At 39.9% G+C, this 10,226-nt stretch overlaps 1 non-coding gene across 1 annotated transcript; it reads right to left on the reverse strand.

The window, feature by feature from the left end:
* Positions 1–6,638: 6,638 nt before the first annotated feature.
* On the reverse strand, positions 6,639–6,746 carry LOC130952974 (small nucleolar RNA R71). Its single transcript, XR_009075148.1, has one exon. It is a non-coding gene; the product is annotated as a small nucleolar RNA R71 (small nucleolar RNA).
* Positions 6,747–10,226: the final 3,480 nt, after the last annotated feature.

Consider the following 10,226-nt stretch of genomic DNA (forward strand, 5'->3'; position numbering starts at 1 on the left):
AATCTACCTATATGCAACTACCTACATGAATGCAATTGCTTGGTCACAATAAATCAATTCCCAAGAGGCATATATGCATGAGGGCTAAGGACTAGCAAGTCTAATCCACAATTGAATTGAGTTATTAAATAGTCTTACAAACTTGCATAAAGAGATGATCATAGGCGAAAACATGTAATTGAGCATCAAACCCTCACCGGATGTATTTGCACTCTATTCGCTCAAGTGTTTAGGGTTGATTCTCTCAATTCTCCCCTAATCATGCTTTCCAAGATTTATTTTTTATCTAACAATCAACAATTACTTCATGCTTGCATACAATTATCATGAGGTCTTTTTTTGGTTGTAATGGGACTAGGGTCAAGGTAGGATGCATATTTGGTCAAGTGAGCTTGAAATTTGAATCTTTGATAAGCTTAAACTTCCCACCTAACCTGTGACATCCTATACAATTTCAAAGCTAACCTAACTACCCATTTCTCACTTTTTCACATACTCATGCATTTTCTTTTCATTTCACAACACTTATGCATTGATTTTATTGAGCTACACTTTGCTTTGGGGTATTTTATCCCCTTTTTTATTTCTTTTTTTTTCTTCTTTTTCTTTCTTTTTCTATATTTTTTTCTTTTCCATATTGTTTTTTTTCTTTTTCTTTTCTTTTTCTCATTTTTTTATATACAAGAGCATCAATGCATAAGGTTTTACATTTGATCAATACATGAGTATGTACCCAATTCCCAATATTTTCAATAACAATACAAAACTACCTTTTTATTCACCCAATGTCCCAAGGTTCCCACACTTGAATGATACTCACACACACTAGCCTAAGCTAATCAAAGATCCAAATAAGGACAATTATTATTTTTCGCTTTAAGGCTTGTAATGTGCTAAAATAAGTGGGTTAAGTGTAGGCTCAAATTTGGCTAACAAAGGAAGATACAAGGTAGGCTATTTGGATAAGTGAGATAATGAAATGATGGCCTCAATCATATAATTGCATGAATACACAAAATAATGGACATAAAGAATCAAACAATTCAAAGATTACAATCATAGAAAGAGAATAATGCACACAAGAATGGAAAATAAGTGGTTATAAGATGTAACCACACCATTAGGCTCAAATCTTACTTGCTTGTGTTCTTAGCTCAAAATTCATGTTCCACAATATATATAATTCAAGTAAGTTCTATGAAAAGTTTTCACTCAAATTAATTGGTGCCCTATAGATAGAAATTCTTGAAAAATTTTATTATTTTGACTAAGCTTATTTTGTCTATATATGCAAAATTAAGAAAATGCAACAAAAATCCTAAAAACCTAAAATGAAATGCAAAAGTGTTGGGATTAGAAATTTGTCACCCAAAATCACCGACCGGTCAAACGACCTCCCCACACTTAAAACTTTGCACCGTCCTCGGTGCATTCAAAGATGAGCAAGGGCGTACGGCGAATCTCCGGGTTGCTACCTTCAGCTGGTAGGTCAACCGATGCTGCGTGTTCTTTGTCTCGCTTCCGTTATTGCTTGTGGTGCATTCATCATGAGAAACAAAAATATAACACCATAAGATGAGACAACACAAAAGCAAGAAAGCATACATTGTTGGAGTGAGGTAAATCACTAGAATTGAGTGGTTGATTAGTGTGACATTAATGACAAATAAGTGTGTGAATTCTAAATTACGCGGTTTATAACACACATTAGCCTAAAAGTTATGTCACAAAAGAAGCATGCACTTCACTTATCCTAGTGTGCTTGAGATACTTTAAGTAAACTTGTAAGGTAAAACAAGCATTAAAGAAGCATGAAAGCATTCAAGCTAAAGCATATGGATGCATATAATCATAAAACACCATGCATTAAGGTAAATGCACAACATCATCCATCAAGAAGTTGCCTAATCGAAGAATAAGGCTCAAACCACATGGTGGCCAAATCATGTAATTCAAGAAGAGTTACAAGCTCGAAGGCAATTCTCATCACTTGGTATTCTTAAAAGGTAAGCATGAAAAACTCAAAACTAAGTAGCAAAATATAACCTCAATCATAGAATCCAACAAAGTTTATAGACATAATGATGTTAAGATAACATCCCTTTTTTAATACTCAGCAGCAATTAATGGTAAACAAGAATAACAATCCAACACTTGCAATGAAAAAGAGAAAATGAAATGAAAACTAACTAAAACTAACTAGCAAGCTAACTAACTAACTGATTAGTTAACTAAAATAAATGGTTATCAACGGTGTTTGGATGTGTTGGATGAGGTGTAGAAGAAGGGAAGAAAAAAAAGGAGAATGAAAGAAATGGAAAGAGGAGAAGAAAAGAAATGGATGGAAGAAAGGGCATCCACGCGTACGCACGCATTGCGTGCGCGCATCAATAGCTTATTTCGAGAGTGGCTCGTACGCGCCATGTGCGCGTGCGCGTGAATGGGGTTTGTGCCTCAGGCCCAATTTCCACACAGTGCAGGCCTAACTCTCGGGTCAAGGTATAGAAGGTGGAACTTCTCAATCCACGCGTACGCACACATGGCGTGTGCGCATGGATGGTCGAAAATGCTTAATGCACGCGTACGCGCGCGGTGCGCGTACGTGTGGATGGTGCTCTGTTTTTCAAAAATTTTCTATGTTCTTGCACCAATCCAAGCATTCCAAACCTCCAAACAGCTACCAAAACACCATAAAACCTTATTTAACATGTTATATGATGAGCGGATAATTTGTATGCTTTTTGGCATTGTTTTTAGTATGTTTTTAGTATGATCTAGTTAGTTTTTAGTATATTTTTATTAGTTTTTAGTTAAAATTCACTTTTCTGGACTTTACTATGAGTTTGTGTGTTTTTCTGTGATTTCAGGTATTTTCTGGCTGAAATTGAGGGACCTGAGCAAAAATCTGATCCAGAGACTCAAAAGGACTGCAGATGCTGTTGGATTCTGACCTCCCTGCACTCGAAGTGGATTTTCTGGAGCTACAGAAGCCCAATTGGCGCGCTCTCAACGGCGTTAGAAAGTAGACATCCTGGGCTTTCCAGCAATATATAATAGTCCATACTTTGCCCAAGATTTGATGGCCCAAACCGGCGTTCAAAGTCACCTCAAGAAATTCCAGCGTTAAACGCCGGAACTGGCACCTAATTGGGAGTTAAACGCCCAAACTGGCACTAAAGCTGGCGTTTAACTCCAAGGAGAGTCTCTACACGAAAAAGCTTCATTGCTCAGCCCAAGCACACACCAAGTGGGCCCGGAAGTGGATTTTTATGTCATTTACTCATCTATGTACTAGTTTTCTATAAGTAGGACCTTTTACTATTGTATTTAGGGAGACTTTTGGTAGCTATCTTCGTTTGATGCTATCTTAGACCTTTGGGAGGCTGGCCATTCGGCCATGCCTAGACCCTGTTCTTATGTATTTTCAACGGTGGAGTTTCTACACACCATAGATTAAGGTGTGGAGCTCTGCTGTACCTCGAGTATTAATGCAATTACTATTGTTCTTCCATTCAATTCCACTTGTTCTTTGTCCAAGATATCACTTGTTCTTCAACTTGATGAAGGTGATGATTGACGCCCATCACCATTCTCACTCATGAACAAGGTGACTGACAACCATTCTTGTTCTACAAGCATCTGAGGCTTAGTGAATATCTCTTGGATTCCTGATTGCACGATGCATGGTTGATCGCCTGACAACCGAGTGCTCGCCTGACAAACGAGCCAACCATTCCGTGAGATCAGAGTCTTCGTGGTATAGGCAAGAACTGATGGCAGCATTCAAGAGAATCCGGAAGGTCTAACCTTGTCTGTGGTATTCTGAGTAGGATTCAATGACTGAATGACTGTGACGTGCTTCAAACTCCTAGCAGGCTAGGGCGTTAGTGACAGACGCAAAAGTATCAATGGATATTATTCCGGCCTGACCGAGAACCGACAGCTGAATTCCGCTATGCCGTGACAGGACATATGCAATCGCTTTCACTGAGAGGATGGGAGGTAGCCACTGACAATGGTGAAACCCTACACGAGCTTGCCATGGAAAGGAGTAAGAAGGATTGGATGAAGGCAGTAGGAAAGCAGAGAGACGGAAGGGAAGGCATCTTCATACACTTGTCTGAAGCTCTTACACCAATGATATACATAAGTATCACTATCTTTATCTTTTATATTATTTTCGTTCATCATCATATACATTTGAGTTTGCCTGACTAAGATTTACAAGATGACCATAGCTTGCTTCAATGCTAACAATCTCCGTGGGATCGACCCTTACTCACGTAAGGTATTACTTGGACGACCCAGTGCACTTGCTGGTTAGTTGTGCGAAGTTGTGTAATGCCATGGAATTGAACCACCAAGTTTTTGGAGTTCATGACCAGGGATTATGAGAGTTGTGAAAAGTATTGTTCACAATTTCGCGCACCAAGTTTTTGGCGCCGTTGCCTGGGATTGTTCAAGTTTTGAGCAAGCTTTTGGTAACAATGCCTGGGATTGTTCTAGTTTGGACAACTGACGGTTCATCTTGTTGCTTAGATTAGGTATTTATTTTTTTTTTCGAAATTCTTGAAGATGAATTCTAGAGTTTCATGATGATTTGTTGAAATCTGGCTGGCTGAAAAGCCATGTCTAATCTGATTGGACCGAGGTTTCAACTTATCACCACAAGAGCTTGTTGATTTTCATCAATTTTGCTTTTGGAGCAGTGATCTGCTAAGGCTTGGCTGACCTTTGGTCATGTCTAGTGTTTTGGACCGAAGCTTTCTTTGAATGCTTGGCTGGCTGTGAAGCCATGTCTAATTCCTGGACCGGAGTCTTAGACTAGCATTGCACTGATTCCTGGAATTCTCATTAAGAATTTTGATATCTTTTTCCACTTAATTTTCGAAAAACACAAAAAAATTACAAAATCATAAAAACCAAAAAAATATTTGCTGTTTCTTGCTTAAGTCTAGTGTCTCATCTTAAGTTTGGTGTCAATTGCATGCATTCATTCATGTGTCTTAAGGATCTTCAAGTAATTCTTGATGATTTCTTACTCTGATCTTTGAATTCTTTTGGCTTGAGTGTTTATGTGTCTCATATAGTGTCAGTAGTACACAAACTGCTAAGTTTGGTGTCTTGCATGCATTGTTATTTGATTCTTGTTGCATTTTGATTATTAAAAATCCAAAAATATTTTTAATTCGTGTCTTTTCAAGTCAATGATACAAAGAATTGAAGATTCAGAACATACTGCAGAGGAATTATACAGAAAAAGCTGAGCATTCAAAAATGCCCAGTGAAGAAGGCAGACTGGCGTTTAAACGCCAGCCAGGGTACCTGGTTGGGCGTTTAACGCCCAAAGAGGTAGCATTTTGGGCGTTAAACGCCAGAATGTATACCATTCTGGGCGTTTAACGCCAGGATGGTGCTAGGGGGAAGATTTTGTTTTCAAAATCAATTTTTTTCAAGTTTTCAAGGTTTTTCAAAACCAAATCTTTTTCAAATCATATCTTTTCAATCAAATGTTTTCAAAATCAATTTCTTTCCTTTTTCAAAGATACTTACTAACAATTAATGATTTGATTGAACATTTTTTGCCTTTTCTATTAAGAAAGGTTTTATGTTTGAATCATATCTTTTCTTGTTAGGCAAGTCATTTTTTTTTAATCATATCTTTTCAAATTGTTTTCAAATCATATCTTCTCAATCACATCTTTTTAAAACCATAACTTTTCAATCAAATCTTTTTAACCTCATCTTTTTTTTTATAGTTTTCAATCAAATCTTTTTAATTTCTAATTTCAAAATCTTTTTCAAAAATCACTCTAATCTTTCCCCACTTTCAATTTTCGAAAATTATCAATCAAATTTTCAAAATGCTTTCAAAATCTTTTAATTGAATTTTCGAAAATCCACTTCCCTCCTTCTCACATCCTTCTATTTATGGAGTACTACTCCTTCTTAATGCACAATTCGAACTCTATCTAATTAAAGTTCGAATTCTTCTTCTCCTTCTTCTTTCTATTTCTCTTTTCCTCTGACACTTCAAGGAATCTCTATACTGTGACATAGAGGATTCCACATTTTTCTTCTCTCTTCTCTTTCATATGAGCAGGAGCAGAGACAAAGGTATTCTTGTTGAAGCTGACCCTGAACCCGAGAGAACCTTGAAGAGAAAGCTAAGAGAAGCCAAGGCACAACTCTCTTTAGAGGACCTGACCGAATTCTTCAAAGAAGAAGAACACATGGCAGCCGAAAACAACAATAATGCCAACAATGCAAGGAAGGTGCTGGGTGACTTCACTGCACCTACTCCTGATTTCTATGGGAGAAGCATCTCTATCCCTGCCATTGGAGCAAACAACTTTGAGCTTAAGCCTCAATTAGTTTCTCTAATGCAACAGAATTGCAAGTTCCATGGACTTCCAATGGAAGATCCTCATCAGTTCTTAGCTGAATTCTTGCAAATCTGTGACACAGTCAAGACTAACGGGGTTAACCCTGAGGTCTACAGACTGATGCTATTCCCTTTTGCTGTAAGAAACAGAGCTAGAATATGGTTGGATTCTCAACCTAAAGAAAGCCTGGACTCTTGGGAAAAGCTAGTCAATGCCTTCTTGGCAAAGTTCTTTCCACCACAAAGATGGAGTAAGCTTAGAGTGGAAGTCCAAACCTTCAGACAGAAGGATGGAGAATCCCTCTATGAAGCTTGGGAAAGATACAAACAATTAATCAGAAGATGTCCTTCAGACATGCTTTCTGAATGGAGCATCATATGTATTTTCTATGATGGTCTCTCTGAACTATCCAAGATGTCTTTGGATAGCTCTGCTGGAGGATCTCTTCATCTGAAGAAGACGCCTGCAGAAGCTCAAGAATTGATTGAAATGGTTGCAAATAACCAATTCATGTACACTTCTGAAAGAAATCCTGTGAACAATGGGACTAGTCAGAAGAAAGGAGTTCTTGAGATTGACACTCTGAATGCCATATTGGCTCAGAACAAGATATTGACTCAACAAGTCAATTTGATTTCTCAAAGTCTGTCTGGAATGCAAAATGCACCAAACAGTACTAAGGATGCTTCATCTGAGGAAGAAGCTTATGATCCTGAGAACCCTTCCATGGAAGAGGTGAATTACCTAGGAGAACCCTATGGAAACATCTATAATTCTTCATGGAGAAATCACCCAAATCTCTCATGGAAGAATCAAGAGAGACCTCAACAAGGTTTCAATAACAATAATGGTGGAAGAAACAGGTTTAGCAATAGCAAGCCTTTTCCATCATCTTCTCAGCAACAGACAGAGAGTTCTAAGCAGAATACTTCTGACTTAGCAACAATGGTCTCTGATCTAATAAAGACCACTCAAAGTTTCATGAATGAAACAAGGTCCTCCATCAGAAATTTGGAAGGACAAGTGGGTCAGCTGAGCAAGAAAGTTACTGAACTCCCTCCTAGCACTCTCCCAAGTAATACAGAAGAAAATCCAAAAGGAGAGTGCAAAGCCATAGACATGGCCGAATATGGAGAGGAAGAGAGGAGGAGGACGCCACTGAGGAAGACCTCAGTGGGCGTGTACCAATCTCCTCTGAGTTCCTCAATGAGGAACAATGGGAATCTGAGGCTCAAAATGAGACCATAGAGATTCCATTGGACTTACTTCTGCCATTCATGAGCTCTGATGAGTATTCTTCCTCTGAAGAGGATGAGTATGTCACTGAAGAGCAAGTTGCTAAATACCTTGGAGCAATCATGAAGCTAAATGACAAGTTATTTGGAAATGAGACTTGGGAGGATGAACCACCTTTGCTCACCAAAGAACTGGATGACTTGTCTAGGCAGAAACTGCCTCAAAAGAGGCAAGATCCTGGGAAGTTTTCTATACCTTGTACCATAGGCACCATGACCTTCAAGAAGGCCTTGTGTGACTTAGGGTCAAGTGTAAACCTCATGCCCCTATCTGTAATGGAGAAATTAGGGATCTTTGAGGTGCAAGCTGCAAGAATCTCATTAGAGATGGCAGACAATTCAAGAAAACAAGCTCATGGACTTGTAGAGAATGTTTTGGTGAAGATTGAAGACCATTACATCCCTACTGATTTCATAGTCCTAGAGACTGGGAAGTGCATGGATGAATCCATCATCCTTGGCAGACCCTTCCTAGCCACAGCAAAGGCTGTGATTGATGTTGATAGAGGAGAGTTGATCATTCAAATGAATGAAGAATCCTTGGTGTTTAAGGCCCAAGGACATCCCTCTATCATCATGGAGAGGAAGCATGAAGAGCTTCTCTCAAAACAGAGCCAAGCAGAGCCCCCACAGTCAAACTCTAAGTTTGGTGTTGGGAGGCCACAACCAAACTCTAAGTTTGGTGTTGAACCCCCACATTCAAACTCTAAGTTTGGTGTTGGGAGGTTTCAACACGGTTCTGAGTATTTCTGAGGCTCCATGAGAGTCCTCTGTCAAACTAATGACATTAAAGAAGCGCTTGTTGGGAGGCAACCCAATGTTTTATAGTTAACTATTTTCTTTTGTTATTTTATCTTTTTTGTAGGTTGATGATCATAAGAAGTCACAAAAATAATGAAAAAAGCAAAAACAGAATGAAAAACAGGAAGAAAAACAGCACACCCTGGAGGAGAAGAAGCTGGCATTCAAACGCCAGTAATGCTAGCTGTTGGGCGTTTAACGCCCAGTCTGGCACCATTCTGGGCGTTTAACGCCAGAAAGGGGCACCAGACTGGCGTTAAACGCCAGTAAAGGGCAACAACCTGGTGTTAAACGCCAGGAATGGGCACCAGCCCGGCGTTTAACGCCAGAAATAGCTCAAAACGTGATTTTGAGCAACTTTTGGTGCAGGGATGACTTTTCCTTGACACCACAGGATCTGTGGACCCCACAGGACCCCACCATCACTCTCTCTTCTTCCCCCATTCACCAATCACCTCAATACCTCTTCCCCAAAAACCCTTCACCTATCAAATCCCATCTTTCTCTTCACCACTCACATCCATCCTTCATAAAACCCCACCAACCTCACCCTTCAAATTCAAACCACTTTCCCTCCCAAACCCACCCATAATGGCCGAACCATTACCCCCCTCTCTCCTATATATACCCTTCTTCAACCCTTCATTTTCACACAACCTAAACACCCCTTCTTTCCCTTCTTAGCCGAACACACCACCTTCCCCCTCTTCCACATTTCTTCTTCTTCTACTCTCTTCTTCCTTCTTTTGCTCGAGGACGAGCAAACATTTTAAGTTTGGTGTGGTAAAAGCGTTGCTTTTTCGTTTTTCCATAACCATTTATGGCATCCAAGGCCGGAGAAACCTCTAGAAAGAGGAAAGGGAAGGCAAAGGCTTCCACCTCCGAGTCATGGGAGATGGATAGATTCCTCTCAAGGGTGCATCAAGACCACTTCTATGAAGTTGTGGCCTTGAAGAAGGTGATCCCCGAGGTCCCCTTTTCACTCAAAAAGGGTGAATATCCGGAGATCCGCCATGAGATCCGAAGAAGAGGTTGGGAAGTACTTACCAACCCCATTCAACAAGTCGGAATCTTGATGGTTCAAGAGTTCTATGCCAATGCATGGATCACCAAGAACCATGACCAAAGTGTGAACCCGAATCCAAAGAATTATCTCACTATGGTTCGGGGGAAATACTTGGATTTTAGTCCGGAGAGTGTAAGGGTGGCGTTCAACTTGCCTATGATGCAAGGAGATGAGCATCCTTACACTAGAAGGGTCAACTTTGATCAAAGGTTGGACCAAGTCCTCACAACCATATGTGAAGAGGGCGCACAATGGAAGCAAGATTCAAGAGGAAAGCCGGTTCAATTGAGAAGGCATGACCTTAAGCCCGTGGCTAGAGGATGGTTAGAGTTCATACAACGCTCAATCATTCCCACTAGCAACCGGTCCGAAGTTACCATAGACCGGGCCATCATGATCCATAGCATCATGATTGGAGAAGAAATAGAAGTTCATGAGGTTATAGCCCAAGAACTCTACAAGGTGGCGGACAAGACCTCCACTTTGGCAAGGTTAGCCTTTCCTCATCTCATCTGTCACCTCTGTTATTCAGTTGGAGTTGACATAGAGGGAGATACCCCCATTGATGAGGACAAGCCCATCACCAAGAAAAGGATGGAGTACACAAGAGACCCCTCTCACCATGAGATCCCTAAGATTCCTCAAGGGATGCACTTTCCTCTACAAAATTATTGGGAG

This window comes from Arachis stenosperma, chromosome 9, assembly GCF_014773155.1.
Source record: "Arachis stenosperma cultivar V10309 chromosome 9, arast.V10309.gnm1.PFL2, whole genome shotgun sequence".
NCBI lineage: Eukaryota > Viridiplantae > Streptophyta > Magnoliopsida > Fabales > Fabaceae > Arachis > Arachis stenosperma.